Below are 10,187 nucleotides of genomic sequence, written 5' to 3' on the forward strand. Positions count from 1 at the left end.
GGGCTTGTGGGCCCCACCCTGTCTCCCCAGAGTAGAATTGGGATCTAACAGGGCCCTTTCAAGAAGGAGTCCGCAACTTGGCTCCGCCATTCAGTATGATCACGCCTGATCTCGTCTCCTGTATAAGCCCTTCAATCCATGAATTAAAAATCTGTCTCCTCAAATGCATCCACTGCACTCGAGTGGTGGATTCCACAGATTCCTGACCATTTGGGAAAAGGAATTTCTTCTCTCTTCTGTTTTCCGTCTTATCCGACGATCTCGTCTAGGTTCCCCCACCAGAGGAAGCGTCTACTTGTCAATATCTTTTCTCATCTTGGAGACCTCAATTAGATCTCCTTATCTGAACTGAATCTCTCCATAAAAGGGAGGGGAGGGGTTCAGATTTTTGGGACATTGGAACCGGTTCTGGGGGCGGTGGGACCATTACAAATCAGATGGTCTACACATGGGCAGGACTGGAACCAATGTCCTCAGGGGTGCTCTTGCTAACACTGTTGGGGAGGTTTTAAACTTTAATGTGGCAGGGGGATGGGAACCAGATTAGGAAGTTAGAGGTCAGTAAAGAGGCAGCAACTAAAGCCAGCAAGGTACTAGATAATAAACTCCGTGTGACTAAGGGGAAGAGTAAACAGGGAAGAGATGATGAACGCAAAGGGACAGGTGGTCTGAGGTGCATTTGTTTTAATGCGAGAAGTGTAGCAGGTAAGGCAGATGAATTTAGGGCTTGGATTAGTACCTGGGAATATGATGTTATTGGTATTACTGAGACTTGGTTGCGGGAAGGCCAAACTGGCAACTAAATATCCCAGGGTATAGATGCTTCAGGAGGGATAGAGGGAGGTAAAAGGGGTGGAGGAGTTGCATTACTGGTCAGAGATGATATCACAGCTGTGATTGGCACGATGGAGGATTCGAGCACTGAGGCACTGGGTAGAGCTAAGAAATAGGAAGGGTGCAGTAACATTGTTGGGACTTTACTACAGGCCTCCCAAAAGTGAGCGTGAAGTAGAGTAACAAATATGTAGACAGATTATAGAAAAATGTAGGAGCAATAGGGTGGTCGTGATGGGAGATTTTAACTTCCCCAACATTGAATGGGACTCGTGTAGTGTTGGAGGTGTAGATGGAGCAGAATTTGTAAGGAGCATCCAGGAGAGTTTTTTAGAGCAATAGTCCAACTCGGGAAGGGGCCATACTGGACCTGGTATTGGGGAATGATCCCGGCCAGGTGGTTGAAGTTTCAGTCGGTGATTACTTTGGGAATAGCGATCACAATTTTGTACGTTTTAGAATACTCATGGACAAAGACGAGAGTGGTCCTAAAGGAAGAGTGCTAAATTGGGGAAAGGCCAAGTATAACAAAATTCGGCAGGAGCTAGGGAATGTGGATTGGGAGCAGCTGTTTAAGGGTAAATCCACATTGGAAATGTGGGAGTCTTTTAAGGAAAGGTTGATTAGAGTGCAGGACAGACATGTCCCTGTGAAAATGAGGGCTAGAAATGGCAAGATTAGGGAACCATGGATGACTGGTGGAATTGTGAGCCTAGCTAAAATGAAAAAGGAAGCATACATAAGATCTAGGCGACTTAAAACTGACGAAGCTTTGGAGGAATATCGGAAAGTAGGACAAATCTTAAACGCGCAATAAAGAGGGCTAAAAGGGGTTGTGAAGTATGTTTGGCTTACAGGGTTAAGGAAAATCTCAAAGCCTTTTATTCGTATATAAGGAGCGAGAGGGTAACTAGAGAAAGGATTGGCCCACTGAAAGACAAAAGAGGAAATTTAAGGGTGGAGTCAAAGGAAATGGGTGAGATTCTTATTGAGTACTTTGCATCGGTATTCACCAAGGAGAGGGACATGACTGATGTTGAGGCTAGGGATGGATGTTTAAATACTCTAGGTCAAGTCGGCATAAGGAAGGGGGAAATTTTGGGTACTCTAAAAGGCATTAAGGTGGACAAGTCCCCAGGTCTGGATGGGATATATCCCAGGTTACTGAGGGAAGCGAGGGATGAAATAGCTGGGGCCTTAACAGGCATCTTCGCAGCATTCTTGAGCACGGGTGAGGTCCCGGAGGACTAGAGAATTGCTAATGTTGTCCCTTTGTTTAAGAAGGGTAGCAGGGATAATCCAGGGAATTATAGACCTGTGAGCTTGACGTCAGTGGTAGGCAAACTGTTGGAGAAGATACTGAGGGATAGGATCTATTCACCTTTGGAAGTAAATAGACTTATCAGTGATAGGCAGCATGGTTTTGTGCAGGGAAGGTCATGTCTTACAAACCTAATAGAATTCTTTGAGGAAGTGACAAAATTAATTGATGAGGGAAGGGCTAAGATTGGTGGAGTTGCAGATAGTGAGGAGGACTGTCCGAGAATACAGCAAAATATAGATAGATTGGAGTTGGGCAGAGATATGGCAGATGGAGTTCAATCCAGGCAAATGCGAGGTGATGCATTTTGGAAGATCGAATTCAAGAGCGGACTATACGGTCAATGGAAGAGTCCTGGGGAAAATTGATGTCCAGAGAGATCTGGGAGTTCAGGTCCATTGTACCCTGAAGGTGGCAACGCAGGTCGATAGAGTGGTCAAGAAGGCATACAGCATGCTTGCCTTCATCAGGCAGGGTATTGAGTACAAGAGTCGGCAGGTCATGTTACAGTTGTATAGGACTTTGGTTAGGCCACATTTGGAATACTGCGTGCAGTTCTAGTCGCCACATTAACAGAGGGATGTGGATGCTTTAGAGAGGGTGCAGAGGAGGTTCACCAGGATGTTGCCTGGCATGGAGGGTGCTAGCTATGAAAGGTTGAGTAGATTGTTTTTGTTGGAAAGACGGAGGTTGAGGGGGGACCAGGTTGAGTAGATTAGGATTGTTTTCGTTGGAAAGACTGAGGTTGAGGGGAGACCTGATTGAAGTCTATACGGGTATGGACAGGGTGGACAGCAACCAGCTTTTTCCAAGAATGGGGGTGTCAATTACAAGGGGTCATGATTTAAAGGTGAGAGGGGGAAAGTTTTAAGGAAGATGTGTGTGGAAAGTTTTTTTTACACAGAGGGTGGTGGGTGCCTGGAACTTTTTGCCAGCAGAGGTGGTAGAGGCGGGCACAATAGCATCATTCAAGATCTAGACAGATATATGAACGGGCGGGGAACAGAGGGAAGTAGATCCTTGGAAAATAGATGACAGGTTTAGATAAAGGATCTGGATCGGCGCAGGCTGGGAGGGCCGAAGGGCCTGTTCCTGTGCTGTAATTTTCTTTGTTCTTTGTTCTTAAGACAGACCTTTCCTCTCTTATTGAACAATTCTTTAAACGAAGGGAGCCAGTAAGAAACTTTTCAACTCGCTAGTGGTGATGTGATCTGTGGTCTTTAACTGCAAAATTTAAAGGCGTTCATGATTTTGGTTCTTCTTGGATTTCATTTGATTTATTTCAATGAGTGCAGTGAAGCTTTATCTCCACTAAATTCCACTGTCTTTTCAGGGTGCGTTACATTGTTTTAGACTCTTCTGCAAATCCCCTGGTGATGACACGATGGTCTGAATCCATAACCACTAGAGGCAAGTTGGCAGCTCCAAATTTTGTTCCGGAATAAAGTTGATCCCAAAGAATATTCTGTCACTAAGCTGGAAGATGGTAAAAGGTTTTCATCTTTAACCTGCCAAAATTTGATTTTGTATTTTGAAAGTGGCTGAAGGAAATCTTTGCCCATGCGCAGGTCCTTTTTCATTCTATGCATCCTGCTCCCATGAAACTAGAGCACCAACTAAACCTTTGTGTTCTCTTTCTGCAGATGACCCTCCAAGCTATCGTTCTATCCATGTTTGGGACGTTGGAATGCGATCTGGCAATATGGTTGTGATCACTGTGCTGCTGGTAGTGACACTTTCCCTCCTGTTTGTTGGGTTTGCTGTCACTATGACTGTTGAATGGAAATAAATTTACTTTTATTGGACTAGATCAGTTGTTGATACTGTGCATATTAATCTGACTCAATGCCACACGGCTGTACTGGAAGCTCATGTGTTTTCTGCTTTTAGCTTCGTTTTTTTTTTTTGCCCCTCTGCCTAAAATGAATCTATTCAGGCCAGGTTGTAATCAACCCAAATTGCAATGTCTCTCCTGACTGAAAAATGTACTTTCTAATGAGTTTCATAGTCCAGCCATGGTTGCTACAGGTTTTGTGATATGTGACTCACTGAGGGTGGTGAATCTAGATACTGAGTCTTGTCACCAACTGAGTCACAGTAATGCCCTACTACTCATTCAACACTTTTATTATTATTATTATTATTATTATTATTATTATTAATGAGATGCTCAATTTATAGATCTTAGTGTCACAAGTAGGCTTACATTAACACTGCAATGAAGTTACTGTAAAAATCCCCTAGTCACCACATTCCAGCGCCTGTTCGGGTACATGGGGAGAATTCAGTTCATTTAACCACACAAGCACATCTTTCGGGACCTGTGGGAGGAAACACATGCAGACATGGGGAGAACATGCAGATTCTGCACAGACAGCCACCCAAGCCGGGAATCGAACCCGGGTCCCTGGTGCTGTGAAGTAATAGTGCTAACAACTGCTAGAGCAGTTGATGTGGTGTATATGGATTTCAACAAAGCGTTTGATAAGGTTCCCCACGGTAGGCTATTGCAGAAAATATGGAGGCTGGGGATGGAGGGTGATTTAGAGATGTGGATCAGAAATTGGCTAGCTGAAAGAAGACAGAGGGTGGTGGTTGATGGGAAATGTTCAGAATGGAGTACAGTTACAAGTGGAGTACCACAAGGATCTGTTCTGGGACCGTTGCTGTTTGTCATTTTTATCAATGACCTAGAGGAAGGCGCAGAAGGGTGGGTGAGTAAATTTGCAGACTATACTAAAGTCGGTGGTGTTGTCGATAGTGTGGAAGGATGTAGCAGGTTACAGAGGGATATAGATAAGCTGCAGAGCTGGGCTGAGAGGTGGCAAATGGAGTTTAATGTAGAGAAGTGTGAGGTGATTCACTTTGGAAGGAATAACAGGAATATGGAATATTTGGCTAATGGTAAAGTTCTTGAAAGTGTGGATGAGCAGAGGGATCTAGGTGTCCATGTGCATAGATCCCTGAAAGTTGCCACCCAGGTTGATAGGGTTGTGAAGAAGGCCTATGGAGTGTTGGCCTTTATTGGTAGAGGGATTGAGTTCCGGAGTCAGGAGGTCATGTTGCAGCTGTACAGAACTCTGGTACGGCCGCATTTGGAGTATTGCGTACAGTTCTGGTCACCGCATTGTAGGAAGGACGTGGAGGCTTTGGAGCGGGTGCAGAGGAGATTTACCAGGATGTTGCCTGGTATGGAGGGAAAATCTTATGAGGAAAGGCTGATGGACTTGAGGTTGTTTTCGTTGGAGAGAAGAAGGTTAAGAGGAGACTTAATAGAGGCATACAAAATGATCAGGGGGTTAGATAGGGTGGACAGTGAGCGCCTTCTCCCGCGGATGGAAATGGCTGGCACGAGGGGACATAGCTTTAAACTGAGGGGTAATAGATATAGGTCAGAGGTAGGTTCTTTACGCAAAGAGTAGTGAGGCCGTGGAATGCCCTACCTGCTACAGTAGTGAACTCGCCAACATTGAGGGCATTTAAAAGTTTATTGGATAAACATATGGATGATATGGCACAGTGTAGGTTAGATGACTTTTGTTTTGGTGCAACATCGTGGGCCGAAGGGCGTGTACTGCGCTGTATCGTTCTATGTACCCACAGTATTTGTCTAACATGTGGTTATACTAGGCAGCTGTTGCTGACATAAATGATTTACTTTAATTCTCCTAGATCTTATAACTAGGACCAGAAGTTCATATCTTCAAACCCTCCTCCATATCTTGCTCTGATGGTTCTCTCACTAGCTTCAACTGATCACAAAGCTAATAGCACTGCTGCTTCAGTGCCAGGGAGCAAGATTCAATTCTGGCCTTGGGTGAATGTGGAATTTGCATATTCTCCAGCTGTTGAAATGGATATCTACCAGATTCCTCCCACAGTACAAAGGGGTGTAGGTTAGGTGACATTATGGGGCTAGGGGAGTGGGTCCTTTTCAGAGGGTCTGTGCAGAATGGCCCAAATGTTGGGATTCTATGAATGGCGGTATGAATGAAGGGTGATATGAAACTATTTGCGAGTTGATAGGTTTCTATGAAAGTGGGGAGTTTTTGTGACCCATGGATGAGAGAATTTTGGGTGTATATGAATTATCATTGTTAACACATGACCATCCTGGAATTCGGTGCAACAATTACTGATCTTGTCAGTGTTGCTTGTAATTAAATTCTACTTTCCTATTTACACTTGTTGCACTCACCACTCTGTAGTTCGTGTGGTACAGCTGGGGACAAATAGTCACTTTCCAATTATCAATATATAGGAAAACATTGAATACTTTTACTCTGCTACAGTCACTGTGGTTGGCTCCACAAACTTGCTCTGATGTAGCAGGGTCAAAGCATCATGGTCAAAGCATCATATCTGGACAACCACAATTTATAACCCTATGGCCTAGTCCATCTGCGTCCCTCTGCCCCCACCCCCCACCAGTAGAGGGCAGGCCGGGTAAGAGATGTTAACCTGCTGAAGCATTTGCCACAATCTTCAGCCAGGGCCTCCTCTGGAGGTGCCCAGCATCGCTTCACTCTGCACAACATTAAGAATCACTGGATACTCCAAAGCCGAGAGGCTCGGACAACATTCCATCAATAGCACTGAAGACTTATGCTCTGCAAATAGTTGCTTCCTTAGCCAAGCATTACATTGGCCAATTCCTGCTCCATCAGTCTCCTCTGGACCAACATGCTGGAAAGGGGTCATAGACAGTGCTACCGAGCAGAAATACCTGATCATCACCAACAGTCTGTTTGGGTTTTGTCACAACCACACGGCCCCCGCCTCATTTCAGTATTTTTCCAGGTAAGGATGAGCTGAATTGGGTGCGTCACTGCATTTGAAATTGGTTTGGCCTCAGTGAAGCATCAAGGGGCAAAACCGAGCGAGCCAATGGGAATGGGGGAAAACTCACTTCCTCAAAATTCAGGGTAAGCCGAGTTTTAATTTCGAACTGGCTAGATTCTTGATCAGCAAGGGGGCAAACGGTTATCAGGGGGTGAGCAGGAATTTGTGGTTGAAGTTCCAATCAGATCAGCCATGATCTTATTGGAACATACCTCTTCATTCACCTGAGGAAGGAGCAGCGCTCCGAAAGCTAGTGACATCGAAACAAACCTGTTGGACTTTAACCTGGTGTTGTAAGACTTCGTACTGTGCTCACCCCAGTCCAACGCCGGCATCTCCACATCATGATCTTATTGAACAGTGGGATTGACTTGGGGCTGAATGGCCTGCCCATGCTCCTAATTTGTATGTTCGTATGCCCCAGGACTTCACTGCAGGAACTCCTCAGCTAGTCCTCGACTTAACCATCTTCAGCTGCTTAGCAATGACCTTTGGGGCCACTGCTGCTTGTCATTTTTATAAATGACCGGGAGGAGGGTGTAGAAGGATGGGTGAGTACATTTGCAGATGACACTAAAGTCGGTGGAGTTGTGGACAGTACGGAAGGATGTTACAAGTTACAGAGGGACATAGATAAGCTGCAGCGCTGGGCTGAGAGGTGGCAAATGGAGTTTAATGCAGAAAAGTGTGAGGTGATTCATTTTGGAAGGAATAACAGGAAGACAAAGTACTGGGCTAATGGTAAGATTCTTGGAAGTGTGGATGAGCAGAGAGATCTCGGTGTCCATGTACATAGATCCCAGGTTGAGAGGGTTGTTAAGAAGGCGTACGGTGTGTTAGCTTTTATTGGTAGAGGGATTGAGTTTCGGAGCCATGAGGTCATGTTGCCACTGTACAAAACTCTGGTGCGGCCGCACTTGGAGTAGTGCGTGCAATTCTGGTCGCCGCATTATAGGAAGCATTGGAAGGGTGCAGAGGTGATTTACCAGAATGTTGCCTGGTATGGAGGGAAGGCTGAGGGACTTGAGTCTGTTTTCGTTAGAGAGAAGGTTAAGCGGTGACTTAATTGAGGCATACAAGATGATCAGAGGATTGGATAGGGTGGACAGTGAGATCCTTTTTCCTCGGATGTCTCGGACGAGGGGACATAGCTTTGCATTGAGGGGAGATAGATATAGGACAGTTGTCAGAGGTAGCTTCTTTACTCGGATAGTAAGGGTGTGGAATGTCCTGCCTGCAACAGTAGTGGACTCGCCAACACTAAGGACATTCAAATGGTCATTGGATAGACATATGGACGATAAGGGAATAGTGTAGATGGGCTTTAGAGTGGTTTCTCAGGTCGGCGCAACATCGAGGGCCGAAGGGCCTGTACTGCGCTGTAATGTTCTATAAGGTAGAAGTGGGGGTGCTTGGTGATGATTGGTGAAGCAGTCCATGACAGTGCAGCAAGAACGGGACAATAACTGGGTTTGGGCTGATAAGGGGCAAGTTACGGTACACCTCACAAATGCCAGTTAATGGCTATGTCCAACAAGAGAGAATCCAACCACATCCCTTGACATTCAAAGGCATTTCCATCACTGAATTTCTCCCATCAACATTCTGGGGATTATCATTGGCCAGAAACTGAACTGGAACAGCCATAGGAGGCAGCACGGTTGCACAGTGGTTAGCACTGTTGCTTCACAGCCCAGGGTTGATTCCCGGCTTGGGTCACTGTCTGTGCGGAGTCTGCGCGTTCTTCCCGTGTCTGCGTGGGTTTCCTCCGGGTGCTCCGGTTTCCTCCCACAGTCCAAAGACGTGCAGGTTATGTAGATTGGCCATGATAAATTGCTCTTCCTATCTTCATTTATGTTACTAGCTAGCTTGCACTCATATTTCATCTTTTCTCCCCTTACTGCTTTTTAGTTGCCCTCTGCTCGCTTTTAAAGGATTCCCGATCGTCTGGCTTCCCACTAATGCTCGCCATTTTGTCTGAGTAATGAGTCTGTTTGTTTCCAAATGTGTATAAATCCTGTCCCTGAGAATTCTCTCCAATAATTTACCGACGTGAGACTCACCGGCCGATAGTTTCCTGTGGCAAAGTCCTGGAATTCCATTCCTAACAGCACGGTGGGTGCACCTGCCTCCCTAACAGCACAGTGGGTGCACCTGCCTCCCTAACAGCACAGTGGGTGCACCTACCTCCCTAACAGCACGGCGGGTGCACCTGCCTCCCTAACAGCACAGTGGGTGCACCTACCTCCCTAACAGCACGGCGGGTGCACCTGCCTCCCTAACAGCACAGTGGGTGCACCTACCTCCCTAACAGCACAGTGGGTGCACCTGCCTCCCTAACAGCACAGTGGGTGCACCTACACCTCCGGGACTGCAGGGTAATTGGCGATGGTCACACTCTGTGAAATAATAAAACATTGGCTTGTTTTCTGGCAGCTGGGTTAGTTCGGGTTAGTTCGGGGGGGTTCTTGCGGCCGGTGGGGATGTGCCTCAGTTCACTGACCCTCGGGAACAGTCCAGCCGCAAACTCATTCCCGCATCAACAGCTGACAAGATTATTGCCGCATCTCCGCTAATATCGTTGCACAACTGAAAATCCGCCTTTAAGAGGTGAGCCCCGCCCAGTTTTATGAGGTTTTCTCTGATTTGACGCGAGAGTCACAAGAGGGCGGAGCCGCTTGAAGTAAGTCCGTCCCCCGGTATCTGATTGGTTAGACATTCTGAGCCGCGCTGGTGATTGGCGGCGGGTTCTGTCACTCACAATAATCAGACCCGCCCCCCCATTGTCAACCTGATTGTGGCGTCTTCACCAGGAGGAAAATCCAGCCCCGGTCCGACCCGACCCCAGCCCCAACCCGACCCCAAACCAACCCGACCCCAACCCAACCCGACCCGAGCCCCAGCCCGACCCCAGACCCGAACCCCAACCCAACCCGACCCGAGCCCCAACCCGACCTGACCCCGACCCGAGCCCCAACCCCAGCCCCGACCCCAACCCGACCCCAGCGCAACCCGACCCCAGTCCCAGCCCCAACCGCAGCCCAACCCGACCCCAGCCACAACCCCAGCCCCAGCCCGACCCCAGCCCCAACCCGACCACAGGCGCAGCCCGACCCCACCCCAACCCCAGCCCGGGATACACTGTACCGGGTTACAGATTTGCACTGTCCCGGATTACAGAGTAACACTC

General features: G+C 47.2%; 1 protein-coding gene across 1 annotated transcript in view; it reads right to left on the bottom strand.

Annotated features, from left to right (window-relative positions):
- The window catches only part of pth2 (parathyroid hormone 2), a 57,652-nt gene extending 48,447 nt beyond the window's left edge, over window positions 1-9,205 (bottom strand). Inside the window, exon 1 of the mRNA XM_072491962.1 lies at window positions 9,185-9,205. The gene's annotated coding sequence lies outside the window, so the exon portion shown is untranslated. The remainder of the gene's footprint in view (window positions 1-9,184) is intronic.
- Window positions 9,206-10,187: the final 982 nt, after the last annotated feature.

The sequence above is a fragment of the Scyliorhinus torazame genome, chromosome 29 (assembly GCF_047496885.1).
Source record: "Scyliorhinus torazame isolate Kashiwa2021f chromosome 29, sScyTor2.1, whole genome shotgun sequence".
Taxonomy (NCBI): Eukaryota; Metazoa; Chordata; class Chondrichthyes; order Carcharhiniformes; family Scyliorhinidae; genus Scyliorhinus; species Scyliorhinus torazame.